The sequence below is a fragment of the Tenrec ecaudatus genome, chromosome 13 (assembly GCF_050624435.1).
Source record: "Tenrec ecaudatus isolate mTenEca1 chromosome 13, mTenEca1.hap1, whole genome shotgun sequence".
Taxonomy (NCBI): domain Eukaryota; kingdom Metazoa; phylum Chordata; class Mammalia; order Afrosoricida; family Tenrecidae; genus Tenrec; species Tenrec ecaudatus.
Genome location: NC_134542.1, coordinates 39,368,044 through 39,380,736, shown reverse-complemented (window position 1 = coordinate 39,380,736; position 12,693 = coordinate 39,368,044).

Sequence of the window (12,693 nt, the reverse complement as noted above, 5' to 3'; positions counted from 1 at the left end):
ACCCAAGAGCCAAGGAACGCAGGAACAAGAACCGATCCTCCTTTGTATAAGGCAGGAGACCTTGATGCCCACCCCACCTTCACCTGCCCCCCCTTCTGCTTTCCCCTTCTCCCCCTCCCCCCGTGACCCTTCCAAATCCACAGGAAGAACAGCTAACCTTGTGGACCAGAGGTGGAATTCTATTCCCAGCTCACCGGGGAGAGCGGTTGCCCCACTGACCCTCCCTCCGCCTCCAACTCTCCAGCTGTGAAATAGCTGACAATAATGTGGGCCACCTGCTCCCCTCACAGGACAGTGGCAGGAATGACTGATACTAGGTGGACGCAGTATGCTCTCTGAAGAGCTGGGGGGATTCGGAATGAGAGACCATGCACAGACACTAAATACAGTCCCCTAGTCGGAGGGCTTCCGGGCCATCCATAGCTCTTCAGGGCCGGAGGCCCGGGTCACCAGCTTTTCCATTTGTTAGCTGGAATGAGGCCCCAAAGAGAAGAGGACAAGACATGACGGAAGGCTATGCTCGGGACAACCCTTCTGGTGACTGCCCATTCAGCATCTGGCCGAGGGGAGGTCATTACACAGGCTCACACTGCCGTGCCCATTCTCATTAGTGATTATTTGGCACTAAATTCATTGGAAGGACAGCCCCCCCACCCGCCCCGTGCCTTTGTTGGATGTGTGAAGCAAACTGGGGGCTGCCCTGCTTCAGGTCTCCCTACCCCCAGCCCCCACCCTCCCTTCAAAGGTAGTTGGCACACTGCCCCTGCCAGTTTAAGCAAAAACACATTCCTAGAGGTAGCAGGGTTATGGTCATTAATTTCGCTCCTTGACTGGAAGGTGAAAAGCTTTTTATTATGTAAATTATAAATGTCCTGAAGGGAAACTTTATCTCCTCTCACCAATGAGCCCATCAGGCTGCCTGAATCAGGGGGGGTTTGTTGTTGTCTTGTTTTGTTTTTAATGTTTATTAGTCCAGGGGGCCCAATTAGGACGTTTTATAGCTTCTAAGTGCTGACATTTATCTCTACTTCTAAATAAAGCCAGTGGCGGGGAGCCATAGTGGCTCTGTTAGTGCGGAGGGACAGAGGGAAGGACAGGAGGGTGGAGGGTGAAGGCTGACTGTCCCCATGCTGGCAGAGGACAAAGGGGAGTCCCTGAGAGCCCACAGCCCTGTAGGAAAACACCACTCCCCGAAAACAAGCAGAGAGGTTGTATCTCTTTCCCCTTTGTTGTCTCTCTCGTGTCCCTCAATGTCACCCCAGACCTTGGATCTTTTGGTGCAGTTCATCCCCAGGGGGCTGAGGATGCCCTCCTTCTCCCCCTTACCCTTACCTTCACTCTCAGTGGTGCTTTGCACCTAGGGCTCTTTACCAATCACCTTGGGATCTTGCATATCTGAGTGGAAATAGGAATTCTCAGCTGGGGTAAACCACTGGTGTCAGTAGAGGGCTGTGTACCTTACCAGGTGACTCTGTCAGAGGGGGTGACAAAATGACTGTCATAAAGCTTGTCTGCGGTGTTTTTTAGCACTTTTATAGCTTTTAATAAAAGTATCCCTGTGGTTTGTTATAACAGCATAAACATCCTTCATAAGCCCATACATCACTGTATGTAAAAGGCTAAAGCTCTATGCTAATTCAGAGTTTGAATCTTTGGGTCCTGGTGGCACTGCGGTTACAACAAGTTGGGCTGCTAACCAAAAGGTTAGCAGTTCAAACCCACCAGCCACTCCTCTGTAGAACGATGAGGTTTTCTGATCTGTGAAGATTTACAGCCTCAGAAAGTGACAGGGGCAGCTCTACGGTGTCCTGTAGGGTCATTTGAGACAGAATCCGGTCAATGGCAGTGAATTTGAGTAAGGTGCTCCAGACAGAGCCGTCACCGTGACCAGTAATGCTTGGGAGCTGCAGGCGCCCTTAAGTATACACTTGGTCTCTGGCTGACGGTTTTTAAGTCACTGACTCTGCCACATTCTCTGGTGTTTAGCTATCATCTTGTGGTAATTATTACTTGTGAACAAAGATTATTAGCTTTTTTGAGAACAAAGTAGATAATAAAGGAAAGAGAAGAAAACATTAAAAGGCTTCTGCTTCGTTACTAATTATGTTGTGATTCAATGCAGATTTTACGAAACAATTTTATTGTTAGAATTCATGTCATCAAAGAACTGTTACATCAAAACAACTTACAACCAAGCTCGCATTATTCCATGGTTAAAATGGATAATCAACATTGCTAAGGATTCTGTTGGGTCTGAACAGGTGGAGGTCCATTGGAGGGTGGGATGGGGCATGGTACCAGGAGTTACCACACGGGATGCCATAAACCCTACTAACATCGCCGTGTCCAAACGGAATGGACCAGCTTAAAACTCTGACCCAACTATACTACCTGAGTGGATTCTCAACTGTACGCCCAGCCCAGTGCACTGGCTACATGCTCCACTCATGATGGGTAGGCTATCAGTTTGAACTCATTCAGAGGCTCCCGAGAGACTAGGCCTGGTGCTGGGCTCTCAGAAGGATGACTGTGTTCAGCCCACTGCTGTGGAATGGACTGCAATTCCACAGGGTTGCCAAGTATGTAATCTTTACAGAAGCATCCTGCCACCTCTTTCTCCCATGAAGAGGCTGTGGGCTTTGGACCACCAGCCTTCCCGTTAGCAACCCAGTGCTCACCCACCACCTCAGCAGGGGGTCCAGGCGGTGAAAGGTTACTCCTGCGGATACGGAAGTGCTCTCTGGAGCTCTACCAGGACTAGCAAGTAAAGGATTGGAGTTATTTATTGCGTGGAGTCAGTCAACTTGAAGGCAGTGGCCCAGGTTGGAGGGCTTGCTTGTTTGTTTGTTTGTTGCTTGGTTAATTGTGGAGCAGGAGGCACTACAAACATGATGACTTAAAGCAATAGGAATGTATTCGCTCCCAGTGTTGGAGGTCAGACTTCTGAAGGTAAGGTGTCAGCACGGATGATTCTGTCTGGAGCCTCTGAGGGAGATTCTGTTCCACGCCTCTCTCCTGGCTTCTACTGCTTTCCTTGACATCCCTGAGCTTATAGACACACCACTGCAATGTCTACCACTGCCTTCGCATCTTGTTCCTCCCTGTATGTCTGTGCATCTTTGTCTCCAATTTCCCCTTCTAACGAGGACCCCAGTCACTGTGTGAACTCAACTAATTCCATCTATAAAGACCGACTTCCCAAATAAGGTCACCTTATGAGGTTCCAGATGGACATGAATTTTGATGAGACACTAATTCAGTCCAGTAGAGATATACTATTCCTGTATGATAAGCCTTTATAAAAGTGTTGCCACTTTATAAAAGGGGTGCTAAAGGACCCAATCACTAAAGCATGGCGATTGCTTGGACTGCTTATGATCGAGCAGGACCTCGGGGCTCCCAGGGTGATGATGAATGGATACAACAGAAGGAGGAACAGAAATGTAGGGGAGCCTGATCCGCACCCCCCTTTCCTCCATAGAAATCAACATTTCAGCTCCTCACTCAGACACCTTAAATAACAACGCTAGTTCCAAGCTTCTTTTGGAGTTGGATGTAGCCACGTGGCAAATTATGGTTCAGGAGCTCTGAGAGGAGAGAATGTGTACAACCTCCTGATCGTGCTTCAACAGGGGCGGGGCATGCTGTCTCCAGCTGTGATCTCCACACCCACCACCTAAGTTGTAGGTACAGTGGACATGGACACCACTGTGCATGAAATAAAACACAGGCGTGCTGAGGGGCAGGGGGATTTGTGGGTGGAAAGGGGACAGATTCTTGCCTCCACGGAGCCGTTCTACCTGGTCAGGATGGTAGACGCCCAGATACGTAAGTAAGAAAGAAATAGCAAGGCTCTTAGTTAAGCCATGATTTCCAGCCATATCCAAATGAATGCAAGTTGTTTCTAGGGAGCCCTTCCCATCCCAGAAATGTGAGAGTAAAACTGCAAAGGTGGAAGCTTCCCACAACTCGCTTCACGGATTAGAGAGAGACCTTAGCCTTGCCTTGGCTGTGCCCTCCAGTGGAGCTACGCAGCGATGTGCATGCTGAGCCCGCATCATTCTGTAACCACTTCCTTAGCTACCATTCTTTAAAGATGAACACACACACATCCCACTAACATTTATTTTTAACAAGTTTCAACACCTTTAGTAGCAGAAAATTGCAGCCAGGCTAGAAAAATCTCTGCAAAAGACATTCCTTGATATTTACCACTGTGAAATCCATCTCATAGAACACGCTCTCTGAGCTTAAAAGACTCGTGTTTTACGACACCACCACCACCACCACCCCCCCCCCCTGCTAGCGTTAGCTGGTGTGCCCTGAGGCACCCTCACGCTCCGGGTCTTAACTTCCCATCTGAAGGAAAAAATATTGGGAGCACCTCGCCTGAGAAAATGTTTTGAAGATCAGGGCATTCATGGGCTAGATCTCTCCCTGGACACCTGGTCCCAGTGTCGGGGTACCAACATGCAAGCAGAGCACAGGCTTACTTGTGCTTACTAATTTGAAGCAAGCAATTTCATATTTTCACCACATCCTAGATCTTGCTTCTAAGTACGGCTGGCATAGCCCCTTCCAATATAGAATCAGTCTCTTTTAAAATTTACAATCCCTGGCAGGGATGCTTACCCAGTAAACAAAGCATAGGTTTACTTGTGCTTGCTTACAAATTTGTAGTGAACAATTTCATAGTTTCCAAGGTGTGGTGGAACCTATGTGACATTGTTTACTACAGATGCACAAGCAAGCACAAGTACTTCTGTGCTTACCTTCCTGATTGGTTAACTTGCCCCTGCTTGGTCAAACACCCCTTCAGTGCTTGGAGGCCTCATCACTTCCTGGACAGCGGGGGTCTGTCCTATCTGCTCACAGTTGACCTGTCCAGGGAGGAGGGTGGCAGGGCTCACTACTATTCCATGTCAGATTATGTGACACATGAAGCAGTAAAGCTTTGTTCAGCTCAATGCGATCCTATCACTGTCACAGTACTTCCTCAGAGAGATGCCACAAAAGGCAGGAGGGAGGACAGACTTAGAAGTCAGATGGATCTGGCTTTTCATACCTGGTTCACCTGGCCTGTACCTGACCTGAGCCAAGTCACTTCCACATCTTCAAGCCTCAATTTTCTACACGACTGTAATACATAGGGGTTATCATTTATGTACCTAACGTGTACAGTTTTTAGAAATAGTTTACATTAGACTTAGAAGTTAACTAGGACGTACTGGGCAGTTGCTGTTGTCATAGTTATTGTGACCATTGTCACGGCTGTACCCGTTCTGTGAGCGGTATGCGCTGACCTAGATTGCATTGGCTGAAACCCTGGCTTGGCCACTCTATCTGGGTGACCTTGGGTAGGTCCCTTGACTTCTCTGTGAGGGATGAGAGCCAGACCCCAGAAAACTGCGGGAGGACAGCCTGTGTAAGAAGATGTAGGCGTATTGACTTTAAAGTGCTGGCTCTGTCATGATTGGCTGTGGTGAGGACCCCTGACTGTGCCTTGGGCTCAAAGTGGCCCCCTGTGACAGAGTAGAATAGCCCCCAGAGGGCTTGGGAGCCTGCGCTCATTACCAGAGCAGACCACAGATCTTTCTGCTGCAGAATCAATGGGCTTGCAGTTGGGTTTGAAGCCCCAACTTTTCCATTAGCAGCCTCGCAGTTAACCTTTGGATCCATGGAGTTTGTTTCTGGCATTACTATGGGGTGATACTGCGCAAACTTAGAGAGCTTAGGGTCCAAGAACTGAGCAGCACCCTTCACGGGTTTAAAATAATATGCAACTTCCTGGCTTAGGGAGACGGCTGCCGAGGGTCACCCTGGACTTGCTTGGTGCGATGAAGGCGATCGTAGTGTGGGGGAGTTGGAACAGTAACGGAAAGGAAAGGTCCTTTACAGGAAATGGGCTTTTCGAAGTGTGCATTTCATCTGGGTCCTACTGAGTGTCCTTAGCACGAAGCAGGAGCCCTGTCTGCACAGCGGTTAAAGCACTCGACGATGGATGGAGCACCTCGGGAGAGAGATGTGCCCTCTGCCTCCATCGGATCTACAGCCTGGGAAACTCTGCGGGGCAGTTCTGCTCCATGGGGTCGCTGTGTGTTGGAATGGATTTGATGCCAGTCGGGTAGGTTTGGGCACCAGGAAGCGGTAAGAATGGGACTAGGCAGTAACTGGGGATTGAAAGTCGGCATGCGCCTATTATAGGTGCCTAAGATTCTCAGACATATTTCAATAGAATCTTGGGAAATTTTGATCTAAGAATCTTCTCTAAAACTCTTATTTTTCCCAAGGTTAGCTGAGCTGATGACTTCCGGAGAACACACGGAAGAAAACGTCTGCTTGTTCTGTCTGGTCTGGCTACGCTCTATCCCCAAGCAGCTGGCTGACTTAAAGTCAGCAGGTACCATCTCTGAGTCTTAGTGACCTTGTATGCCAAACGAAGAGGCTCACTGAGGAGCTTCACAAATTCTGCAACTTTTCACATTCTATGATCCTAGATTAACCTGGCTGAACATGCAGTAGCTGGCAAGGAGGCAGCATCCCATAGTTTGAGCTTTCTTCAATGGTGATACCCTAAATTTCCTACCCCATGTCTCACTCGGTGTCTCCAAACGTTCATTGGGTGTTTCATTGTAGAGACAAACAAGTGAAGGAGAATGCGTCAATCACACTAGGTTAGGTGAGGCTGCAATAAAGAGCAGCGCCATGGCCTTCCAGAACTCCGTTTGACAGCTCTTCGCCTACATATCTATCAAGACTCAGCCGTGGCACTCCTTCATGTCCTCTTCAATCCAGGAGCCTGGCTGATGGAACAGCTTCTATCTAGTGTATGGCTGTTTTGGGGGCAGAAGGGACAATGTGACAAGGAAGATACACTCAAGATCACATACTTCAACTGCTGTGCAGAAGTGACACACTTCACTTCTGCTCCTATTTTATTGGCCAAAGCAAGTCACACAGCATCTCCTGACCACAACAAAAAGGAGATGTAGAATTACCGTATAGACTCGAATAGAAGCTGACTGAGTATAAGCCGAGGTACCTAATTATTACCTGGGAAACCAGAAAAACTGATTGACTCGAGTATAAGCCTAGGGTGGAAAATGCAGAAGCTATATTGGTGAGTGTCAATAATCAAAACAAATGAAAATAAAATTACTAAAAATTGAGACATCAGTGGGGTAATGTATTTAAATATTTATTTTAAATAAAAAACATAAATTAAAGGACAACAAGTCATTTAACATTAGTATACCAGCACAGTAAGTGGAAAATAGGTTCAACAAAAACAATAAGGTATCAGCAATGATACCTTAAGAGTACTACTCCCTGAGCTCAATCAGCAACCAAGCTAAAATGTAGAGTTAAAATCCTTCAAAACTGGCTTCCTCATCATCATCCGTATCCCAATGCAGAGCTTCAGCTGGTGTGAGGTCATCATAGCCGCTGTCCTCACTGAGATCGCCGTCATCACCATCACTGCTGTCATTTTCATACAAAGCAGAGTCTTCACTGCCATCCATAGCATTACTAATACTACATTTCTGGAAGGCACATCGCACCATGTCTTCTGGAATGTCTTCCCATGCATCTTGAACCCACTTTGCTATTAACTCTATGTCAGGCTTCATGAAATTTCCTCCTTTTGTTAGTCAGGCTTGACCAGATGGCATCCATTCATGCCACATCCTTCACACATGGCTTTTAAAAGGCTTGTTCAAAGATACACGTCATAGGACGACTCTGATTGGTTAGATGCAAGTAAACAAACTTTCAAAGCCCTGCAGTGTCAGCGGGGCTTTGAATGAACAGCGGAGAAATGGCAGTCACCCGCGAGATAACAGGCGCTCATTCTTCGGTGGGGGAGGTACCACTGACCCGTGTATAAGTCGAATCCCAGTTTCTCAGCACGTTTTTTGTGCTGAAACACTCGGCTTATACACGAGTATATACTGTAATTACTCCATACTGAAATGCATGACAGGGGAATAAAATGGAATATTGGCCAATACTAATCCGATCTGGAGCTAATGGTGATTTGGTGGTAGAATTCTTGTCTTCCATGAAGACCTGAGTCCAATTCCTGGCTACTGCATCTCATGTATAGCCACCACCCAACAGTCAGTGGCGACTTGTGTGTTCTTATGGTCCTGAATAGGTTTCAGCAGAGCTTCTAGACTAAGATGGACTAGGAACAACGTTTGATGATCTACTTCCTAAATGGACAGCAATAGTCCAATCTGCGGCCAAACACAAGGAAGGCACAAGAGCAGGTAGGATTTTGTTTCATTGTGCATGAGGTCTCCGTGGGTCAAGGGCCAGCCCAACAGCAGCTAACTGCAGCAATGATCCAGTCTGCTACCGATGTCAATGGACAATTTATACTCTGAATTCGAAAATAATTTGTTCCTAAACAGACAGTAGAAAACCCCCTTTTTATTTGCGGAGGAGAAACACATTTGCACGGAAGTAGTTGAAAGCTGTGATGGTTAATAGTATGTGTCGGCTTGGCTAAGTGATGACCCTGTGGTTTGGCGGACATTGAGGCTTGGCTAAGTGATGACCCTCAGTGGTCTGGCGGACATTGATTCTTCTTCCGCAAGGTAACAGAATGCAATCACCGTCCATTTGTGATCAGATATGAGCAGCCAATCAGTGAAAATGCCAATCAGTTGAAAGCGGATCAATCTCCTTGGGGGTACAGCTGGCATCCAATAGATATGACAGTTCTGGCCAAGCTCACTCACTCTCCCTCTCCATCCTACCTCTGACTCACCTTCCTCTGACCTACGGTTCTTGGGAGAGGAGTCAGCATGTGCCATGCGATCTGCCACTTTGGAGTTTGTCAGCCCTACAATCCAGGGGCCAGGGGCAGCTTCCAGCTGGCCGCCTGACCAAGGGATTTGTGACTTGTCAGCCTGTACCACAGATTGAGCAATTTTCTTGAAATACATCAATATATATTCATAGGTGCCCTGGTAGGGCAGTGGGTTAAGCATTGGCTTGCTTCATTACAAGGCCAGAAGTTCAAACCCATCAGCCACTCTTGGGGAGTAAGTTGAGGCTGTCTCCTGCTGTACAGATTTACAATCTCGGAAATCCTATAGAACAGTTCTACTCTGTCCTGTAGGTCGCCGTGAGTCAGAATTGACTTGACGGCTCTGGCTATATATATTTACACATATATCTCTCTCACTGGTTTTGCTTCTCTAGAGAATCCAGCTGAAGACGGAGCCCAGATACAAAAACATAAGAATACTTCCAGGAAAACAGTAGCTGGGGAAGCAGTTTCTCTTCGCTATTTAATGAGAAAATAAATGCCAAATAAATAAGAAACAAAACAAAACAAAAATCCAAGGAGAGAGGTGCTTTCAGGGATGGGGTGGGAAATCGGGAGTGGAGGGGGTGGGAAAAAGGGAAACCCAGTCTTGGAGACACGACACCCTTTTCTGCAGCTCCAGGCAGTTCCAGCTAATGACTGCATACGGGCAGAATGCGAATGCAGAGGGTGCCAGCGAGTCCATAAAAGGCAGAGGAAGAAGGATCAACATGTTTTGCTGCCATTTCCAGGAAAGGGATGGTGTCCCCAGCAGCCTCCCACAGAAGATGACCAGAAAAAAAAAAAAAAGCCAACACAAATAACACTCATTGAAAATCAGAGTCCTGACTACTGTGTTTCACAGCACATCCTCCCTCCAATTCTGGCTGCAAACCAGCCCAGCCGCTTGAAGCAACGTTGGCAGCTTGCTCTCTCTTGGCACCAAGTGCGCGTGGCAGCTGGATGGCTTGTAGTCAGTGTAGTTCTGCAGCTGGTGGTGGTAGCAATTGGCAAAAACTAACTGTCCAGATGGGCATTAAATTTTCTTTAATGTTTATAATATGTCAAAAGAGAATAATCCTATGTCAAAGGAGCTTAAAGGAACTTTTTACTCAGGAGCTTAACAGAAATTCCTTTTTGACAAGATGGAGGTTGCTTTATTTCCAAGACATATGTAAGCCTTGTTTTCTTAAATTCGTGTGGGGTGCTTTCCCTGTAGCAATGCCTTTGGCTACAGTGGGTGGGGAAGCCACTTTATCCCCTTCCTTGGAGTGTGGACCATTCATTGCTCTTTAGTCACCAGCCAGCAACCCAGGCACAGGTTTGAACTGAAAGGCCAAAAGAAACATTATCAGTTTTATTCTGGAAACCTTGTGGTTCTCAGAGGGGTGGAACCATTCAGGTAAAATTATAAAATAGGAGGAAAGAAATAAGTTGATGCATGGAGAAAAAGGTAAAAAGGTAGAGGGAATTCTTATCTGAAAGGGACCCCTGGATTTCTCTAAAGCAATGATGGCACAGTGTTTGGTTGCTAACCCAAGGATGGTCCAGGGGAGAAGGATGGGGCAGAAAGCTTAGACTCAGAAGTCCAGTGAGGCCGCTCTCTTCTTTCCTACAGTGCTGCAAGGGGTCCGAATTAATTGTAGCAGTGGGAATAGTTTGAATAAATGAGTGAGGAAAAACAAACCAACAGACTATTGCTTAAAAATAGGTTTAAGGTATGAAGATGCAATTTGGAGAAGAGACGGGCCAGGTGGTCTCTGTACTTAAGAAATGGTGACCACCTTTATTCGGGACCAGGGCAAAGCAAGGTGCCCCTCTCACCAAACCTCCTGAAGGAAATTTGGATTTGTGCATATCAAATATGATGTACCCTCATACATTGCTGGTGGGAACGCAGGGAAGTACAGTCACTTTGAAGGAGCATTTCTCGGGATCTATAAAAGAAGAATGTGTGTGTCCTAAGGCCCAGCCAAACCTTCGTTCCTACTGCCTCTTTCTAACCCCACCTTATCTCTGCAACCCGAGAGCCTCCACAAAGCTAAACAAGGAAGCCCAGAATCACCGCCGCAGCACACCAAAGACCGTCCTTGGGCAGAGCAGCATTACCATTCCCCGAGAGTTGCTTAGAAAACGCTAAGTCTCGGGCACCCCTAGAGCTACTGAATCAGACGGAGGATGTGGGTGTGGGACCTCGAAATCTTCTATTGCAGGCCCCTCTCTTGTGCTGCTGATGTTCACTGAACTTTAAGAAGCACTGTGTTGGAACATGGTTATGGAAGATGATTGGGAACAACTTAAATGCCTATCATATACCACTCTTTACTCCTATTGTAGAAAAATAACTAGCAGTTTTCAAGGATTGGGTAGAAACATACCATGCAGGAAAAAATTTCCAAGAAAGACATGTGGCAGAATAAAGCATACTGCTTACTATCAAATGACCTACATGGGAACTTTTTCACAACTACATAGGAACACATACTGCCCGCCAACTTTGCAACCTCTTAGCTTTCTGGAAGCTGCTGTCCAGTTGTGCGTGTCCTGCCTGGTGATGATCTGTTGACTGCATAACTCTGAAGAAACAGGCTTCACCGCGACAACCATACCACCAGAGCCCGCTCGGAACACGCGTCCCACACAACTGCATCAAGATCCACACCACCAGAGCCCGCTCGGAACATGCGTCCCACACAACTGCATCAAGATCCACACCACCAGAGCCCACTCGGAACATGCGTCCCACACAGCTGCATCAAGATCCACACCACCAGAGCCCACTCGGAACATGCGTCCCACACAGCTGCATCAAGATCCACAGTGCCTGAACAATCATTATTTCCCTTGATTTCAGCATGCCTTCCACTGGTGAAAACACATGCCGTCAATCCAAAAATGGAAAGTAGGAAATATTTCTGTCGTGAAAAGGTTAAAAACCATCGTGCTGATGGGAAGCTTCTTGTTTTTAACGGAGGAGTTCAGAAACCAGCTCTATCAAATGGCTCCTCAAATTTCCCCAGGGGCCGACCGTAAGTAACCCCCCTGAGGCATCAGGGGGTCAACGGAAGGAGCATGGCGCCCCGCCGCCCGGTTAGATTCTCGGACCCGACAATACTCAGACTGGGGCGCGGACGGTGGTAGTTGAAAAGCAACAGTGGCAGTCCTCATGTTTGATTCCAACAAAAGTGCTAAGGATTTGTGTCACTAATTCTGCATATCTCCGATTTTATACCTTATCTAAAATTAGAAAACCGAAAATGTTCCTATTATGCAAGAATCTGGATTGGTTAGGCAGAGATATAGGGAAATCTGCATCGATGATTTACATGGTGAATTATATTGAGCTGATTGTCAGCTACCCTTAGACCTACCCTTAGATTCCTCGGATGCCCAACTAACCATGATGGAGTTGTTTTTGTTTTGTTCTGCTTTAATGTAACTGCAGAATTACCTTGGCTAGATTTTGGCTGAGAACTTTTTCTTTCCTTTTCATGAAGCTGCAAGTCTGTACCTTTCTTTCTGTCTGATATGTTTGCAGGCTCTGTTATCAGGAGCATGCTGCCCTAATAGAACTAATGAGGTTGAATTCCGTCCCTTTCGGTGTTTCTGAAATAGCTGAGGAAAATGTCAGCTCTCCAGTGAAGCCATTTGGACTGGGCCGTGTGTGTGTGTGTGTGTGTGTGTGTAAACAGCTTCAATTTCTTCTTTTGTGTTGAGCCAATTTGGATATTTCTGCCTTTGATATTTCTCTTCGGTGTTTGATTTAATTCCTCCTCCTTCATTTGATTTCTGTTCTTTGCTGTGGAGCCTTGACATGGTTATGTGTAACTAAACTGCCATCTCGGGTCATCTCTCGATACAATGTGTCCTTTACT